Source organism: Carlito syrichta, unplaced genomic scaffold (assembly GCF_000164805.1).
Source record: "Carlito syrichta isolate Samal-C Ts95f unplaced genomic scaffold, Tarsius_syrichta-2.0.1 Scaffold308700, whole genome shotgun sequence".
In the NCBI taxonomy this organism is placed as follows: Eukaryota; Metazoa; Chordata; class Mammalia; order Primates; family Tarsiidae; genus Carlito; species Carlito syrichta.
The window spans coordinates 154079-174579 of record NW_007252796.1 but is presented as its reverse complement, the minus strand read 5'-3'; the positions used below and the strand labels follow the sequence as shown (position 1 = coordinate 174579).

Below are 20501 nucleotides of genomic sequence, written 5' to 3'. Positions count from 1 at the left end.
CATCAATAAGAGAAGCATCATTCTTTATTTATTTTTGTTTTTGATTTAAAGATATGGGGTACAATTCAGGTTTAGGCATACAAGTGGTCATTGAACAGGTAAAATTTGGGCCTCCCTTTGGTCCCCACTTTGCCTAGTTTGAGATTATGTACTCTTATCAATGTTGTGTTCCCCTCCCCATCCCCACCCCAGTTGTATCCACTGCTGCAGTCCCTGAGAAGCATCATTCTGAAATCTTTCCTGTCTTGAATACCATAATCTATAAAGAGGTTCCTTTTTTGTCTTTACAAAACATCTGTGTCTTATTTTTCCACAAACAGGGTGTTCCATTCCCAAACCAGAGCTGATCTACTTGCTAGTGCATGAGCAAGAACCACAGATGATGAAGAGACGCCTATCCCAAAATACCCATCCAGGTGGGTGGCCAAGAGCCAGGCAGATGGGGGTTACTGCAGGCTAGGAGGAGACCACTGCCTCTGAAATTCCATGGGAAACTTCTTGTTGTGCCCTCCCTGAGGATCCCAGTTTTAGTGAGCAGCCCTGCTATCCGAGAAGTTGAGAAGGCCAGAAGCAACCTTGAACAAGCCCTCAATATCTGTCTCTGTCAGACCCCTCATCTAGCCATCCCAAATCCTGTCCGTTAACAACCTCTACATCTCCAGAGTCCACTCCCTCCATTGGGTTCACCACTAGTATCCTGGTCCAAACTCTCTCATCACCTCTTGCCTGCATGATGCTAACACACTTGCTCCCTACTGTCTCCCCACATCCTCTCTTTGCTTCTGCTTAGCCCTGTTTCCTGCACCAGCTCTCCCAGCCACTCAGACCTTATTCCAAGCTTTTGCTACCACCTAGCCACTGGTGTCTTAACCTATAACCAAATTGATGTTGAAAATAAAGACCACTTCTGTTTCTTGATCTTCAACCCTTTCAGACTCATCTGCAGATTATTTCTGTCTGCAGCTTAAGTTCTCACCTCCACAGAAGAGTTATTGTCCCCAACTCTGACCAGTTCTTGCACCAGGGTCTAGATCACACCTTCTGTCTCTTGGGAATTCTATTCTTCCCTCATTTTCTTTATTAGCTCTATAATTACCTCTAACTGGTGTGACTATCTGTACAACCAACTTCTTAGAGGATATATTTAATTCTTGAAAGAAGAGTCTACATTGGATTTTCATAGCTTCATTACTCTTTTTTTTAACTAATGAAAGACTTTATTTGGATTTTATAACTTTTTCTGTGAATGTTCTTTTTTTCTTTCAGGATTCAATCTAAGATACCATATTACATTGAGAAAAGAGTTGTTTCTTTCAACAGCTTTATTGTGTTTCAGTTCATATACTGTCAATTCACTCATGTACACTGTTTGAGTCAACGACTTTTAGTGTATTCCTAAGTGGTGCATGCACCATTACAATCGATTTGGAGCATTTTTTCATAAACTCCCAAAGAAAGTCTATACCCATCAGCAGTCACTTCCTATTATTTTTTTCCCATCACCTGACAACAACTAATCCTGACAACAACTATAATTTTTTTATAATTTGTAGTTTTTCTGACCTCTATTTCTGCTCTGATGTTTATTATTTTCTTTCTTCTGCTGTTTTGGGACTTAGTTTGTTCTTTTCTGTTTCCTTGAGTTGTAATGTTAGGCTATTTTTTGAGATCTTTTTTAAATATAGGCATTATCTATTTAAGTTTTTCAGTGTTGGATATATATATATTTACAATTATATCCTCTTGTTGAGTTGACCTGTTTATCATTTATATGATAACCTTCCTTGTCTTTTGTGATAGTTTTCTTTTTCCAAAGAAATTAACTTTTATTTGAAAGGATATCTACTACATTTTCCCATATTCTTCATCTTCTAAGACTCTATAGCAATAACATATTAAACCATCATCCCAATACCAGCATTTCTTATGGAAAATGATACAATTGCTCTAGGTAATAAATAAGGGTTGTCCTTCACTGATTAATGGAATAAACTTCAATAAGTTTAACACAGAAGCCACATTTTAAGTTTTCAAGGCTTGACAGATGTATTTCAGTACAACATGTTTTATGGGAGTCTACAAGCTTTTCATCTCTAAAAAATGACTTAATTTTTAAAAGGGCTCAAAAATCCTGTTCTTCAAAAGAAATGTTTTCTTCTACAGCTTCACGCTTTCTACACTCAACTATCTGTTCCATGCCTCCCTAGACAAATCTGACATGACTGAACTACTTCATGTGTTACTATCTTCCCCAAAAGAAAGTTTAGAAAAGAAGCTCCTCATAAGTGCAGATCTCTAAGACAATAGCTAACACAAAAGCAGCTTTAAAAAGATCATTCTTTCCTCATTTGATGAGCTATTCTGTAAAAGCAAAGAAAAAATCTTTTACAAAGCATAACACTGGGGTTCCTTTTTTTATTCAAGACATTTACTCAAAATGACAACAATTATGCTTCTTTAAGAATATAATAAAAGGTGTGGAAAACAGCAACACAATGAACAAAAATTGAAGATACTAAATAAACCAAGATTTTTTAAGGATTCTTTTTAATGAGTAGAAAGGATCAGAACCCTGAGGAAATCTGGAATTTAACAAAAAAAAAAAAGAGAAAAAATGTCCTCAACTGCAATTATTCCTTTATCGATAGTACCTTGGGCTGTAGGAACGAGATCATGACTGTGATCTGTATCAACCATAATAAGGAGAAAGTGATCTTCTGTACCAGTAATTGTAGCCTTCATGTCTGTCATACAATCATATCCTCTATCAAATTAAGAATATCGGCACCTGCCGCAGTCACCACCTCTACTGCTGCCTCCACCACCGCCACTGCCACCACTATGAGTTGGTCTGCCCATTTAGATGCCTGGTGTCAGTGTGTGTGCCCTCTTGGTGATAGGATAATTCCACCATCCAGCTCCATTCCGTTTGCCCTTTCCATGGCCTCCTTCGAATCATCTATTCTCTCAAAATATACAACAACAAATCCCCGTGATCATTCAGTTCTCTGATCATAGACCACATTGACACTACTCAGTGGTCCTCATCGAGAAAATACTTGACGAAGATCTCTCTCCATTATGTACAAACTGAGGCCAAACACTTCAAGACAAGTGTTGGGATCTGGATTTGCCCTGCTGCCTGTATATCTTCTCCAGTTCCATATTGGAAAATAACTTTGGCTCTTCCATCGTTGGTATTCTGGTGTGTATGATCTACTTTGAGATCATCTTACATGAGAGAGAGAGTGGGATCTGGACCGAGTGTAATGTCCATGAGAATGCCTCCTTGACCTCAACCTAGATTTTGATCTTGATTGAGGATGGGATTCAGAGTGTTTGGAAACTCTTGATGGACTACAAGATTCTGGCCTGTTCTCTGATTTTACATGAGCAGGAGTTCCCTTTGGAGATTTTGACTGAGAGCGAGACTCTCTGCCCTCAAAGTTGTTCTCCACTACATTACTCATATCAGCCAGGCACTCCCTAGAACTAAACAAGAGGCAAGTCACGGCTTCAGGGCCAATGGCCTAATCAACCTGCTGACTGGATCGTGGGGAGAAGGACAGAGTCGGCGACAATGGCCACTCCACTCTGCTCCCATTCGGTCACAGGCTCCTGTGACAGTTTTTGACTTGAAGTTTGCTTTGTCTGATATAAGTATAGTCACTATGCTCTCTTTGGTTAGCATTCACATGGAATATCTTTTTCAGTCTTTTTACTTTCAGCCTGTGTATGTTCTTAACTCCAAAGTGCATCTCTTATGAGCAGCATATAGTTGGATCCTGAAAAATTTAGTGTGTTTATATTCAAGCTCATTGTTTATAGGGAAGAATTTATTGATTCCATTTTGTCATTTTCTCGTTGTTTTATAGGTCCTTCCCCCCCCCCTTATTCCACTCTTGCTTCCTTATTCCTTTCTTCCTTTCTGTTTTTATGATTTTCTGTAGTGTTATGCTTTGATTCCTTCTCTTCAAAGCTTTTACTTTGTGGTTACCATGAGGCTTACATCTTACAGTTACAATACTGATAACAACTTAACCTTGACCATATTTGAAAGCTCTACTCTTTTATTTACCTCCCCTATATTATTTTTGATGTCATACTTTACATCTTTTTATATTGTGTATCTCTTATCAAATTGTTGTAGCTATAGTTATTTTTGATAGTTTTGTCTTTTTACCCTTGTACTAAAGTGACTTACATATCACCATTACAATACTAGAGCTTTTTAAATTTGAGTATATATTTACCTTTACTAGTGAGTTTCATACTTTCATGTATTTTTATGTCAGTAATCACATATTTTTGTTTCCACTTGAAAAACTCCATTTAGCATTTTTTTGTAAGACATATCTAGTGGTAATGAATTCCTTCAGCTTTTGTTTGTCTGAGAATGTCATTATTTCTTCTTTATTCTTGAAGGACAGATTTGTGTATGTAGTAATTAGTATTCTTGACTGGAATTTTTTTTTTTTTTTTTTTTTAGTTGGAGTCTCACTCACACTCACAGCCACTGCAGCCTCAACCTTCTGGACTCAGGTGATCTTTCCACCTCAACCTTCCAAGTAGTTGGAACTACAGGAACGTACCACCACACCCGGCTAATTTTTGGATTTATTGTAGAGATGAGGTCTCACTAAGTTGCCCAGGCTGGTCTCAAACTCGTGGGCTCAGGCAGTCGTCTCACCTCAGCCTCCCAAAGTGCTAGGATTATAGGTGTGGGCCACTGCACCCAGCCTGTTATGTCATTATTTTCATTTGTTTTGAGGAACCTTTGTTTTTTGTCTTGATTTCTGTGTTAACCCAAAAGTCATTCAGAGCATGTTGTATAATTTCCATGTATTTGTGTGTTTTTTGTAGGTTCCTGTTGGTGCTGATATTTATTTTTATTTTGTTCTGAGAAGGTGCTTGGTATATTTTGACATTCTGGAATTTGTTCAGGCTTGATTTATAGCCATGTATGTGGTTGATCTTAGAGTATGTTCCATGTGAGGATAAAAAGAATGTATATCTTGTAGCTATTGAACGGTGTGTTCTGTAGATGTCTATTAGATCTAATTGGTCAAGTGTCGACTTTAACTCCTGGATTTCTTTGTTAATGTTCTGCCTTGATGATTTTTCTAATGCTGTTAGTGGGGTGTTAAAATTCCCCACTATTATTTTATGGCTGTCCATCTCCTGTCTTAGATTAATTAGCATTGTTTTGTAAATCTGGGTGCTCTAATGTTGAATGCATATACATTCAAGATGGATATTTATTACTGATTAATTAAGTCCTTTATCTTTATGTGCCCTTCATTGTCCTCTACTCATTTGTTTAGAGTCTGTTTTATCTGATAGTAAAATGGTGGCTTCTACTTTATTTTGTTTTGTATATGTCTGGAAGATCTTTCTCCATCCCTTTATCTTGAGTCTATGGATGTCATTTGCAGTGAGATGGGTTTCCTGAAGGCAAAAAAAGGATGGATTTTGTTTCTTTATCCAATTTGCCACTTTGTACCTTTTGAGTGACATGTTCAGTCTGTTAATGTTCAAGTTAGCTATTGATATGTTCCTTTCATATTGTTGTTAAGTTGCTTTGTGTTATCAGCTTTGTGGTTGATTTTTGTAGTTTAATCTCCACATATGCTTACATGTATTTTTGTGATGGGTGGTATTGTCATTTCATTTCTATGTCTATAATTCCTTTAAGCATTTCTTGAAGACCTTATCTGAAAGTGGCATATTCCTTTAGGGATTGCTTGTCTAGAAAGGATTTTAATTCTCCTTCATTTATGAAGCTTAGTTTGGCAGGGTAAGAAGTTCTTGGCTGGCATTCATTCTCTTTAAGTATGTTAAAAATGAGCCCCCAGTTCCTTCTGTGTTGTAAGGTCTGAGAGTTCTGCCACAATTTTGATGAATTTCCCTTGGTAAGTGGTCTGTCCCTTTTCTCTGACTGCCTTTAAGATTTTTTCTGTCATGCTGACCTTGGCAAGTCTAATGATTATATGGGAATGGGCTTCTTGTATAGTACCTCACAGGATTTTTCTGAATTTCATATGTCTGCATGGCTACCTCTCTAGCGAGATAGGGGAGATTTTTCTGAATAACATCTTGAAAGGCTTGTTCTAGGTTTTTCTCACTTTCCCCTTCTCTCTCAAGAATGCTTATCAGCCAGAGATTTGGGTCTCTTTACATAATCCTAGGCCTCTCGTGGGCCTTGCTCATTTTTCCTGTTTATTTTCCTCTTATTTTTGTCAAACTGGGTTAAATCAGTAGATTGGTCTTCAGTCTCTGAAATTATTTCCTCTGCCCAGTTAAATCTACTCTTAAGGCTTGCTATTGTGTTTTGAAATTCCAGAAATGGTCCAGTCATAGTGGCTCTTGCCTGTAATCCCAGTACTTTAGGAAGTTTAGGAGGATTGCTTGAGCCCAGGAGTTTTGGACCAGGATGGGCCACATAGCAAGACCTCATCTCTACAAAAAATAAAAAAAATTAGCTGGGTCTGATGGTGTGTGGCTGTAGTACCAGCTACATGGGAGGCTAAGGTGGAAGGGTCGCTTGAGCCCAGGCAGTTAAGGCTGTGATAGCTGGGATTATACCACTGTACTCCAGCCTGAGTGACAGAGTAAAACTCTGGCTCAGAAAAAAAAGTAATACCAGGAATGACTTTTTAATTTCCAGGAGTTCAGTTAGTTTTTCTTTTTAGGATGGTCAGGTCATCTTCACTTCCTATACTGTTTTCATGGTCTAGTTTATTGTTTTCTCTTGGATCTCATGGAGTGTCTTTGCCATTATATGATGGGGGGGACCCCCAAAATATTGGAGTTTATTTATTAAAAATTGTGTATTCTTACATGTTTAAGCTTCAGTCACCTTCCAAGTATACCCATTGAGATACTTTTTCCACTGCTCAAAACAGTTCTTAAACTCATCAATTTTGATGATTTTTAGGGATACTGTTTTTTGTTTCACCTCTTACACATAGGGAAAGCATTCCCTTTGAGGACTTTTTCAACCGAGGAAAGATAGTCGTTTGAGGCAAGATCAGGTAAATAGGGAGGGTAAGACATGGGTGACATGTCATTTTGGATCAAAAACTGCCGAACACTCCGCATGGCATGGGCAGGTGCACTCCTAAATCACCCATCATAAAATAGGCAAACGTGTTGAAAGAATCTCCAAAAAAAAAATTCACTGAATCCAAATGACAGTCTCTCACAACAGTGCTAGCTGGTACATTGATGCCAGTAGATTCCTAGAACGTTTACCTGGTGGGAGAAGCCTGTACTATAAGAGACCTACCCTCTAAAAGATGATTCCAGGTTTTTTGGGGTCCCCCTTCTATTCAGTTTACTTATTTATTATTCTCTGTTTCACTTCAGGTTAGTCATTCATATTTTGAAATCTATGTTGCCATCAGAGACAGATCTTTCTGACAGGTTCCATTGCTTTGGAGCTGGTAGGATCCTTTTGTGGTTATTGAATTGTTTTGGCTTTGGGGATTGCTGTTGTTTTTACTCTGGTTTGACCTCATCGGTAGGGGCAGGCTCTTCTCTTTAGTTTATTGTTTTATGATTTTTTTTATTTGCTAAGGTTGCTATTACTGGGTTGACAGTTTGTATTGTTTTCTTGTCTTTTAATTTTTTTTTCTTACAGATGTGTCTGTGATGTGTGCTGAATTTGATCTGTTGGCTTTCTTTAGTGGCCTGCCTCCCCAATCTCTCCCCTCCCCACAGGCTGCAGGGCAGAGCCAGCTGTAGCTTTGTTTGAGGGGGGCACATGAGTGACCTCTTGAGGCCTGACCTCAGGGGAGCACTGCTTCACAGCTGTAGTGTTCAGACAGGGTGGGGCAGCTGCATGGTGCCGGGGGTCCTGCTTGGTAGAGAGCTCTAGGGTGTGTGTCTAGTTGTAGGACCTGTGGGTATACAGAAGCAGCCTATCTCTTTGCTTTCTTCTTGACCTACAGTGGAGGCAGTGGTGCTGACCAAAAGCTGTGGAGTTTACCTCCCTCCTCTGGTTTGCCTTTGAGAGTGCCAAAGGCAGTAGTGAAGTTGTGACCTGAGGAGAGACTGACTGGCACTGCTTCAACAGTGCAGTCAGGTAGGAACAGGGTAATGGAGAGGGCGCTTTTTACCCGTGGCTCCCCTCCCAGCCCACATGTGGGCAGGTCCACATCAGCAGTGTTGGTGGTTGGACTTGAGAAGCCTGGTGGCTCTACTCTGGCAAAAGTGATGGGGAGTGTTTAGGGCAGCCTCCTCTCACCTGAGCAAGGCCACTCCTTTCCCACAGGAGCAGAAGGCAAGATCCTGCCTGACGGGAGGAGTCCTGGCATTTCCTCTCTTCACCTGAGTGGGCGGAGCCGTGACAGCTACACTGGCAAGTGACTGGGAGAAGTCCCACTGCTCAGTGACCCAAACATGATCAGGCAGGGGTAGAACAGTTCCTCCTCACTTGAGTGCTGGTGTTCTGTCTCATCAGGAGTGGCAGAGGAGCTTCACATCATGGTTCCCACCCTGCTCTGTGGGAGGGGCAAAGGCAGTGATGGCAGAGGCTGTGAGAGAGCTGTCCTCTTCTCCCACAACTTGGTGGCCTTCTGGGGACAAGCATGACTGTAGTTCTAAATTGGGTTTGGGGTGGGTGCTGTTGCAGTGAGAGCCATGCTTTAAAGGTGGACACATTCCCCCAGCTTGGAACTAAAGGGGAGAGGAGAGTGTCCACGGATACAGTCCAGGCCTGCAAATTATGTCCTGTGGGGTCTCTCCATGATGGAGTGTTGGCAGCTGGTGCCGGGTCTCACTGGGATCCAGTGCCTTCTGGGCTTCATGTACACCTGATCAGTGCCTCTGTTCAGATTCTGAACAGTGTCTTGCTTTTGGCCAGTGTCTCTTCTGTGGCTAGGGCTTCAGAGGTCCCTGAAAGGTGTGTAAAATCTCTCCTGTTCACTCACCTCTACCTTCACAAGAAATCTTCTCCTCGTCTCATGCCGGAGCCAATTCCAAAGGTGGTTAGGGTTGGTCCCATCTGCTCTCAGTGGTCCCAGGTGTCCATCCAGCGTATTTCAACTTGGGCTTCCAGATGATCCATACTGTATTTTTTATCTGTTTTGTAGCAGATGCAAAACTTGCAGATACTAGCCAACTGTATTGGTGAGAAAAAAAATCTGCATGCAAGTAGACTCATGCAGTTCAAACCATATTGTTCAGGGACTAACTGTAATGTGTCTTGGTAAAAGCCTCTTTGCATTGAAACTTCTTGAAGACCTTTGGGCAGCATGCATCAGGATGTCCATATCTTTCCCAAGATTTGGGAAAGTAGCCATTATTTTTTAAAATAAACTCAGCTGGATATAGTGGGTCATGCCTATAATCCTGGCACTTTGGGAGGCTGAGATGAGAGAACTGCTCGATCCCAGGAGCTTAAGACCAGCCTGGGCAACATAGTGAGACCTTGTCTCTACAAGTCAAAAAATGAGCCAGGTGTGGTAGATGCACACCTGTACTTTGGAGGCTGAGGTGGAAAGATCACCTAAGCTCAGGAGGTTGAGGCTGCAATGAGCCATGATCTTGCTGCTGCACTCCAGCCTGGGTGAGAGTGAGGCCCCAACTCAAAATAATAGTAAGATAGACTCTCTGCCCCCTTTCTTATCTTCTACAACTTCCATAATATGTATATTTGTTTTCTTATTGTGTCCCATTAAGTCCTACAGGCTTGCTTTCTTGTTTTTCTCCTTCAAGAAAGGATCCATACTCAATTTTTCAAAAGACTAGTCTTCAGATTTACAGGTTCATTTTTATTCATTATTAAGTCTGCTATTGTAGCATTTTATTGCATTCTTCATTACATTGTTGTTTTCTTTAGCTCCAGAATTTTTTATTTGATTCCTTTTTATGCTCTCTGTGTCTTTGTTGAATTTCTAGTTTTGTTCTTATATTGTTTTTCTAGTTTTATTGAATTGTTTATCTTATTCTCGTATATCTTGTTGAACTTCTTTAATATAATTATTTTGAATTCCTTTTCAGGCAGTTTGTAGATCTTCATTTTTGTAGGGGCAGTCACTGAAGAGTTATTGTACTATCATGTTTCCTAGTTTTTTAAAGTTTCTTGCAGTATTTCACATTGATACTCACACATTTGATGAAGCAGTCACCTCTTCCCGACTTTACAGACTGGCTTTGATGGGGAGACACTTTGACCTGCACATGAGAGCGAGGGTACTGGTTGGGTAGATACTCTGGTTCTGGGGAGTTAGTGGTATAGTCTCCATGTTCCATCACCTGAGGCCAAGGCCAGAAAAGGTTGCAGAGTTTTCAGTGGCCTAAGCCATGGAAATTTATAGCAGCAGCATAATGGATGTTGGGGTCCTCAGTGGTGAGGTCTCTTGAGGTCCTCTTGTTCTTTTCTTTCCAGTGTAGAGTCTTAGCCAAGGGAAGCTCCTTGGACTCTGGATTGGGTGTGACCCCTAGGCAGTTTTAGTGGTGCTGGATTTCAAGGCACAGATGCTCAGAGCAGCTGTAGAGCTGAGGTCTTGGACTCAGGGGTCATAGAACTATGGGTGCTGGGGCATGCATGTACTTACTAGGGCACAGGTGTACACAGATTACTTCTGGAGCTGGAGTCTAAGATTCTGGGACACACCCTGGTGGTTTGGAACCAAGGAGACATTGTAGCTGTGGCTCAGGTCCTGGGTAGCAGGATGAAGGGGTGGCATGGCTTTGGGGATATAGGAGTGCTCTGGAGGCTCAGGTTCTGGGAGCAGCTTGGTTCCCAGGAGTATCAGGAAACAGCTCAACTCAGGCCCTGAGGTATAGGAGATAGTATTCCAGTGACTTGATTTCCTGGGATGGCATGGTGCTGTAGTAGCTCAGTCCTCAGGAGGCAGGTCACAGCAGCAGTGAGTCCGCAGTGATGTTGAGGCCCAGTAACAACTCAAGTCTCGGGGTTTGTATGGCTTTTGTTGCACCTCAGCCCCAAGGAGTGGGGCAGCAGCAACTCGGTTCACAGGGGTTACGACACCAGTCCCTGGAATGGCAGGGCACCATGGTATCTTGGGCCCCAGGGGGCTGCAGTAGAGCCTCAGGAATTGTGGGGTTCAGTATTGGCTAAGATTCTTGGGGTAGAGCACAGTGCAGCAGAGATTCTGGTCCCACAGGCTCTGGGGTTCAGCCCAGTAGTGACTCTAGTTCCTGAGAAATGATTGCTACAGTGTTGACTCCAATCCCAGGAAGGTGGGACACCTCACCAGCTCAGGCCCTGGTGTGCAGGGCTGTACAATACAGCTGTGGCTCTTATTTCCAGGGAGATGATGTGTCCCTGCATCCCAAGCCCTGGGGTGTGGGGAGGCTGAAGCACTGCAGCAACTTTAACCCTAAGGGGTGGAGTTGCTTTGTAGCAGTGTGGCCCCACGGTGGGGTGCAGCAACTACTTGGCTCAAGGATAGTGAGTTGCTGGGCAACCCTGCCTCTGAGGTAAGGTGATAGGACAGTGAAGTTCCAGGGTTGGAGGAGCACAGTGGCTACTCAGGCACTGGCAGTGGGGCACATTGCAGCAGTGACCCAGGTCCCAGGATTGTGTGCCATAGAAACTTAGACCATTGTGGGTGGGGCATAGCATTGGCTCCTTTTCTGAAGAGTGCACAGCAACATGGACTATGGGAATCTCCCTTAGGTGGGCTCTGTGCAGTGAAGAGTGGAGGGGTTCATGGGGATTATGAAGACCAATGGGATCCTTCTCTCCTTTTCCATGCAAGGGAACACCCCTTTTGGTGCCTGTCTGGTTCCGACTAGGGGATGAGGTGCAGGGGGAAGGCATTTCCTTCCTTTTTTGCTGTGGCCATCCTTGATTTCTGTGCTTTATAAGATTTCTGCTATTCCTTGACTGTACTTCAGCACTCTTCCTTAGCTTTTTTCCTCAGTATGTAAGGGTTTATTTGTTGTTTTGTAGAGATGAACGGATTTTTATAAATTTCTTTAATATCTTGAAATAAATGTTTCTAGTTTGTCTATTCAAATCTTGTCTTCCTTTGCTCACAGACATGGTGATTTTGTTTCTTCTATGCTGGCATCACTAATAGGCCTCTTGTGTGTCTTGAATTTTCTTAAGGTAGCAAAGCAAAAACCAACGCAAAGACAGAGCCCACTGTTTCTCAGCCAGCCTTGTCTGTGGGATCCTCACTCCATTGGCTGCTGACTCCGGAAGACTCCAGCAGTTCCAAAATGGGGAAAACCAGAGAACAGGAAAGACAATTAGAAATACAGGGAGGACATTTGAGGATAGAGGCAGTCCCCCACAAAGAGACTGTCCTTGAAAGACAGAGCCTGATTGTGATGATTTGGGAACAGATGACAGTCTGTATTCCAAGGATTTATGGGAATAAGTCTCTTTAAGAGATGAATTTCCATTTTGTACAGTATTCATATTGCAGTTTTATTATTGCTGTTTCCATGATATATGTTTTCTATCATACATTTTCAATCCATTTATAGCTTTGAATCTAAGATTTGTCTCATATAGACAACATAAAGTTGAGTCTATCTTTTTAAAAAAAATCAAGTCTGACTATCTTTTCCTTTTGACTGCATTGTTTAATCTATTCACATTTAATATTTGATATAGTTGGATTTATGCCTGCTATTTTACATTTTATATTGTCTATGTCTCTTGTCTTTTTTGTTCTATATATTTTCTTTACTGCCTTTTTCATTTTGAGTGAATATTTTCTAGTGCAATATTTTTAAATAGACTATTTGGAGTAGTTTTAGAGTCTTTCACTTGGTAATATGCACTTAGGTTTCTTTTATGTCTTTTTCTGGCTTGATAGCTCATTTCTCTTTTGTCACTGAATAATGTTACACTGTTTGGATGTACCACATTATACATTTTTCTTCTGAAGAGCACCTTGGTTGCTTTCAAGTATTGGGACTTATTAATAAGGCTGCTATAAACATCTAAAAAATAAATAAATAAATAAAAGAGGTGAATTTCATGAGCGTGACTCACATGCAGTGGGGAAAGACCCCTTGATTCATGTAGGGAAGAACCCCTACAAATACAAGGAATGTGGGAAAGAATTTAATGAGAATCATTTCCTTCTTCAACACCAGAATATTCACAATAGAGTAAAACTCTGTGAATGCAATAAGTGTGGGAAGGCGTTTCTTGAGAAGGCTGATCACACTGGACACTGTAACCTCCACTTGAGAGAGATCTATGAATGCATGGAATGTGAGAAGACCTTCTGCTGTGTCACATCTCATAGAGCATGAGCGAATTCACTCTGGGGAGAAGCCCTATAAATGCATCAAGTGCGAGAAAGCCTTCATTCACAAGTCACACCTCACTGAGCACCAGCACATTAACAGTGTAGAGAAGCCCTATGATGCAATGAATGTGGAAAGGTCTTTGCCCACCAGTCTGATTTTCTTCAATGTACTAGAGCCTTTTGAGTGCAAAGAATGTGAGAAAACCTTTCAACACAGCTTTTCTGTAACTCAACACATGAGTAGTCATTCTAGGGAGAGGCCCTATGAGTGCAGTGAATGTTGAAGGACTTACGGGTACAGCTCAACTCTCAGTACACATAAAAAGATTTACAGTGGAGTGAAATCCTATGAAGTATGAGAGATGTGGGAAAGCCTTTTACTGTAACTCAGACCTCTTGCAAAGTCAGAGAACTCATGCTAGGGAAAGACCTCTTTGAAGTAACTGCTGTGACAAACTAGTTGGCCTGAGGGAAAATGTTATTTAGCATCTTAAAATTACAAAAGAGAAAATCTTTCTTTCTTTCAGGCTCACAGTCTTTGCAGCAGTAATGTGCAGTACAGTGTGTGAAGGAAAGAGGGACACCCCTTTCCTCCTGGACCATTTCTTCGTATCTAGACTTCTGTGTTCAGTGGGACCTGCTGTGCTCTTGTTGGTGTGAAGGATAGGAATCATGAGAACCCCATCCTTCATTTACTGTTGCCCTACACAGTATCCTGGGTAATGGGATACATGGGTGTCTGAGACGTGGGCCTTGCTGTCTTGAATGGAAAACCCATGATAACAGACAGATGTCATAAAGCAACATGCCTGTGGTCTTCATGGGGCATAATGAAGAGCAGAGTCCAAACTAAGGCATGGCAGAGAGCTGTGCATCAAGAAGAAGGGTCCAGTGGCTAAGAGCTTGGATTCTGGAGATAATTGGGATTCAGGCACTTCTGAGCTGTGCCCATCACCAGCCTGGTGACTTGGGTCATGTCACTTCTCCACAGGCCCCTATTCTTACCTATAAAAATGGGAAGATGTATATTAAACTGTAACTCATTGAAAGACAGTATACAGAGGGTGATATGCAAACCTGTGAGGAATGAGAAAACCCCAGCCATGTTCAGAGATGAGAAAGAACATCCTAGCAAAGGGAACAGCATATGCTAAGCCCTGAGTCAGGCAAGAACTGAGCCTGTTGGAGGAGACAACTGAAAGCCAATGTGACCTTATGGGGCATGGGCAGGCAGTGAGATGGAAGCAGAAGGGCCACATGCACTGGACCTTGTAGGTCACAATGAAAAATTTGGATTTTATTCCTGCTACTCTGGGAGGCCAAGGAAGAGGGTGTAGCAGGATAGCAGCCCAACCTAATTTGTTCCTAAATTTCCCTCTTCTGAGTGGAGGATGGACTGAGGAGGGGAAAATGGATGTGAGAGAGAGGATGGAGTATATTGGTAGTGGACTTGCCTAAAAAGAGGACATGAAAGATGGTGGTAAGATGCGAAGTGACCTTTCCCCCCTTGGTTCTCAAGAGACAGCCATTTGCATCCATTTGAGTGGGAAGCATGTCTGGTAAATCCTCATGTTCCAATTTCTCCAACAGCCAACCAGCACATGTGCTGAGTTAGTGAGTGAGTGAATGAAGCTGAAGCCTCCCCTTTCTGAGACACAGGAAAGAAGGGACTCCTTTCTGTCCTGTAACAGTTACACTGGCAGTTGAACTTCCCATTTCCATGTTTCTCTGGCCCTGCCCAGATTAGACAACATTGGCAAGATGGTTTGTGGTATGGTGATGAGACCCACATCAATGTGGGGGTGCTCATGCTAACTGCTACTTGCTGCCATGACTCAGGGCAGCTTATGGATCTCTTGGGGGCCTCGGTTTTCTCCCCTGTAAACTGGGTGACATAATAAGTATTGGAAGCCTTAGCTTCATTATCTGTGGTAGCAAGAGAGTATTGACAGACTCACCCAGGTCTTTGGGAGGTTGAGGCAAGTGTATTGCCTGAACCCGCAGGTTTGAGACCAGCCTGGGCAACTTGGCCTCCTCTCTACAATAAATCAAAAATTAGCCAGGTCATGGTAGCACGTGTCTGTAGTTATGGCTACTTGGAAGGCTGAGGTCAAAGCATACAGTATTGTAAAGTGCCTGTCATGGTATTGGGTACATGCTTAAGTGTCAACTATTATTGATACTGTCACTCATATGTCACCTCTTTTTGACATCCTATTTCTTGCTAGGAGATGTGCTCACTTGGGAATTTTCTGGTAAAAAAAAAAAAATATGTGTCAGGTTCCAGTGGCCACTCAGATGATTTTGGACTTTAAGCTTAATTATGGTCCTTGGTGACCTTCAGCATAAGGTCTTTGTTCTACGCCAGCCGAGACCAGGACATTCTTCTCTGCCCTATGATTTCTTTTCTTATAGTGAAGATGGAAATGGCTGAGGATGCCATGGGGTATTAGTTGTGCTGTGAATGGAAATTGAAAACCCACCCTTGAAATTTACTGATGAAAATTACATCCTTTGTGAAGGGAGTTTAGAGCCATTAAAAATATAAATTTGGCCAGGCTTGGTGGCTCAGCCTGTAATCCCAGCACTTTGGGAGGCTGAGGCAAGCGTATTGCCTGAACCCGCAGGTTCGAGACCAGCCCGGGCAACTTGGCAAGGCCTCCTCTCTACAATAAATCAAAAATTAGCCAGGTCGTGGTAGCACGTGTCTATAGTTACGACTACTTGGAAGGCTGAGGCAGAAGGATCACTGGAGCCCAGCAAGTGACACTGTGGGCGATGGAGTGAGACTCCAGCTCAAAATATATATATATTAATTTGAGACCGGGCACAGTGGTTCACGCCTATAATCCCAGCACTTTGGGAGGCCGAGGTGAGAGGATTAACTGAGCCCGTGGGTTTGAGAACATGTGGGCAACTTGATAGGCCCTCATCGCCACAATAAATTTTAAAAATTTAGCCAGGTATGGTGGTGCGTGCTTGTGGTTCTAGCTACTTGGAAGGCTGAGACAGAAGGGTCACCTGAGCCCAGCAAGTCGAGGCTGCAGTGGCCGGGAATGTGGCACTGCCCTCCAGCCTGGGTAATGAGTGAGACTCCAACTCAAAAAACAAAAAAGATTAATTTGAACATTTATTCCATACTTATTATAGTAGTTAAGATATTTGGACTTTATCGTGTCCTCTTATTTTGTGGATTTTTAACTTTGTTTTTTAGCTGTTCCTTTTTTAAAAAAAAAAAAAGAATTACTTACCATTCAGATTTTCTTTGTTCTGATTTAGAAACCACATGTCCTGATTGTGTTAAGTTACAATTTACAAATGTTTATTTAAAACAGTAGAGTACAAATAACTTTTCTTGCCTTCTAGGCAATATAATGAATTTAGAACAGTAAGCAGTATGTACTCTCTCAGTGTGTGTGTTGAGAGTGTGTATGATAATTCCATCATTCTAATTCCACAAGGAAATGTTACTTAGTGATATACAAATAATGAGCAGTCGTATTAATTCATATACACATTCATCTTTGAGATCCTAATTCTATCATTGTAAATCATCTGGGATCACTTTCCAAAGTCTTTAAATACAACCTTTTATGAGTTTATTTTATGTGTGTTAATCCATTAAATTTCTATTTTTTGGCTTGAAATAGTTTTATTTCATACTCTTTCTTGAAAGACATGCTTGCCATGTATAAAAATCTAGGCTACTTGGAAGGCTGAGGTGGAAGGATCACCAAAGTCCAGCAGGTCGAGGTTGCAGTGGCCATAAGCGTGCCACTACACTCCAACCTGGGCAACAAGAGTGAGACTCCAACTGAAAATAAAAAATAAAAGTCTAGGTTTTTTTTTTTTCCTTCAATGTGTCCTTCGATAGGTCTTTCCTCTGTATTCCAGAACCATGATTATATTGGAATTGACAGGTAACACATACCTTGGTTTACAGCTTCCTGGCCGTAGGTTAGGAACAGTAACACTAACATTGATAGGGAAAATTGTGCTGAGTGTGTAGGGATAGTGATAAAATGGATGTCTGGTCACTGAATTGATGGGTTGTACTAGAAATGGTAGATGCTCTCCAATCCACTTTTCTCTTTCTAGACACCAATCTTCCCTTACATTTACATTCAGTCATATAAATAAGTTTTGGACAATGGCATATGAGCAGAAGCATGGAATTATATCTTTATCATATACATACTGAAAGGGTATACTGAGGCAAGGTGGGTCAGTGCCACGGAAATAATGCAAGATTGCAACGAAGTATGAAATAGAAAAAAGTGAAGTTTATTCAACTTTCACAGCTGGAAAGGGGGCCGATACTTAGAGGCAAGTGTGACCTTGAAGCCTTAAGGCTCTAGAAGGGGAGTTTAGGCTGGGAAGAATGTCCAGAGTTTCAGTTTTTAAAGTAGATAACAGAAGTCACATAAGTGATTTGTCTTGACATCACTAGGCACCAGTGTCTGGCCATAGTAAACTGATAATGATACATCAAGGGCAGAAGCACAAATACCTTGGACAGTTTGTACTGCCTACCTTTTAGTTGGTTACAGTTTTTGCTTATTTCAGGAGTTTTAGTTCACAAGGCTTGAATAAACGTATGAAATTAAAACAAAGACATGAAAGAAAGCAGTTGTCATTTAGAGACCAAGGGAACAGATACATTTCTGGGTGTTAGAAAGCTTCACTAGCCCATTTCTTATCTAGGTCTGTAAGAGGCATTTCTGGGGATGTGCAGTCACTTTGTGTCTCCTGCTTGTCAGAGGGCTCAATGAAGATGGTTGTGTTTCCTTCAGTACCAGCAAGTTACTAGATCCAAGAACAGTGAAGAAGGGACAAGGAAAAAAATTTACTTTTAAATTTAAATGGCTTTTACATTTCAGAGGTTACCTTCTTTAATATACATATATATTTTTTTCATTTGTGATCTTTTGTGGGGTTATCGCCTTGTGCCTCAGTGATTTGTTTTCACACTTCTTCAGGATTTAGTGCTTTCTTGGTGCCTGCAGTTTCAGGCAATGAACTGAAGGGGGTATTGGGCCCGCATACATGTATTTTAAACAAATTCCTAGGTGATGCTGTTGATGCTGGTTTGGGAACCACTGAATCATAGTACCATTTAGTGTCAGTACATCCAGACGCTGCAAGCAAGGTATTATCTTCACCGCATCCCTGCCGCCCCCAGGGTCTGAAAAGTTAAGAGGCTTGCTTAGGACCACAAAAATGGAGTGGTTCCTGTTTTCAGAACCTTAGAACATTATTTCCCAGCGCCCCTCCAGATGCTGTTGGGCCCTAGTCAATGAAGAATATGAAGGGCCCGCCCACGCTGGGCCGGATACACAACAGAAACCACATCACCCAGAAGGCAGTGCCTGTGTGTTGGCCGCTGGAACTTAAATGAAGACCCAGGAGAAGGGAGTCTCTTGGGGCCCGCGGAGGTGGGGGCGGGACTTCCCACAACACCATGGCTAGTGCGAGAATCTCCTAGCTCTCTGTGGAGACCCGAGCCTGGGGCTGGGGCTGCGACTGGGCCACTTCCCAGGCGGCTCTTGGGTACCGAGCATGTAGAGGAAGGGGAGAAGAATAGAATCCACTTGCGGATCGCTGTCCTGCCATTCCTGCGCATGTCTTCTACACATTCGCACTCTAAGCCTCAGTCTTGTGCACAATGCGCATAAGGCCCAGGGTGCTGGCTTCCAGGGATCTGGAGTAAGGAGGGCGGGTGCGGAAGCCCTAGAGGGCGCGCGCCCTGGGGGGGGTGTCACACCTTGTACAGGGATCTTCCCCTTTCCAGTCTCGGAAGAGAAAGTCGACAGACCGGCAGCGGCCACAAGGCTTCGCAGGAAGTCCCGCCCCCACCCCTGCTGCTGCCCGGAAACGCTCCTTTCCTAGGTCCTCACGGGACGAGCGTTCGTTGTGACGCACAGGCACTGCCTTCTGGGTGACATGATTTCGGCTAAGCATCTGGCCTGGTTTCGGCTGTTACTTCCGGTTCTCCGTGCCCACGGCCTCACAGCTGCGCGAGGGACTCTGGGAAGTGTGCTAAGACTCCAAAACAGAATTTTTGTGGCCATCTTGGCGAAGCCCCATTCAGGCCACTACTTATATGACCTTAGGCAAGTTTCTTCACTTCTCAGACCATCGCGGGAGAAGGTAATATCTTGCTTGCGGTGTAACCCCTCCAGGCCACGTGCCCACTGGCGCCTCCTGCATTCTCCCGCCTTCCTCTAGGTCAGCGGTCCCCAGCCTTTTGGCATTAGGAACTGATTTCGTGGAAGACAATTTTCTACAGTTGGGGGAGGGGTGTGTGCAAGCCTCTCTGCTAATGTTAATCTGTATTTGCAGCCACTCCCCAGCGCTAGCATCACCGCCTCAGCTCCACCTCAGATCACCAGATATTCCATTCTCATAAAGAGTACAGAACCTAGATCCCTCGCATGAGCAGTGCACAGTAGGGTTCACGCTCCTAAGAGAATCCCACTGCTGATCTGACAGAAGGCGGAGCTCAGACAGTAATACGAGCAATGGGGAGCAGCTGTTAATACTAATGAAGCTTCACTGCTCGCTGCTGCTCACCTGTGTGCCCGGTTCCTCCGAGGATCTGAGGTCAACAACACCTGCTCTAGTTCCCTGGAAGCTGTGCCTGGACCATAAGCCCATTTTGCATGAAGGAGACTGAAGCTTAGAGTGTGAGTCTGAAGAAGTAGCACCCCATCTGTGGCAGGTCTCGGGGGTTGACTAAGCTCGTGGGCCAGAGGCCCCACTCAGTTCACTGGGTCTGATGGCCTAATGACCCCTGGGCTAGGTGCCTGGCCAGACTTTAGGCCCTCAGATACTGGGACACCCACCCTCCTGGTCTTGACTTCCCCTATATACGGGTTGGCTTTGTCATTTGGCTTCACTTTCCTCTCTCCCTGCCCTTGAGGTTTGGGTCCCCAGAAGTGAGTCACTCTTGACTCATGGTCTTGAATTGAATCCAGGGATAATAAGGGCACCCCACTGTGAAACCCTACTGATGAGGTAAGAAAGAACTAGGGTTAGACACAGAACTAGCATGTACATGTGATTGGATATGGTACTGTATTGGGAGTGTTGGTGGAACCTCAGAGCTACGTTATGTCTGTTGTGACTAGAGAGTGGGAGTCAGCTCTGGAATAGCAGGCTGAGGAGTCAGACCTCTGTTCTGAAGGTGGTGAGAGCCATGGTGGTGGGCACCATGGTGGGAGCTGAGGAGGGAGGTGTTCTGACTCACTTTTTTTT

General features: G+C 42.9%; 1 pseudogene; it reads right to left on the bottom strand.

Annotated features, from left to right (window-relative positions):
* Window positions 1-2404: 2404 nt before the first annotated feature.
* LOC103268085 lies at window positions 2405-3529 on the bottom strand (annotated as a pseudogene).
* Window positions 3530-20501: the final 16972 nt, after the last annotated feature.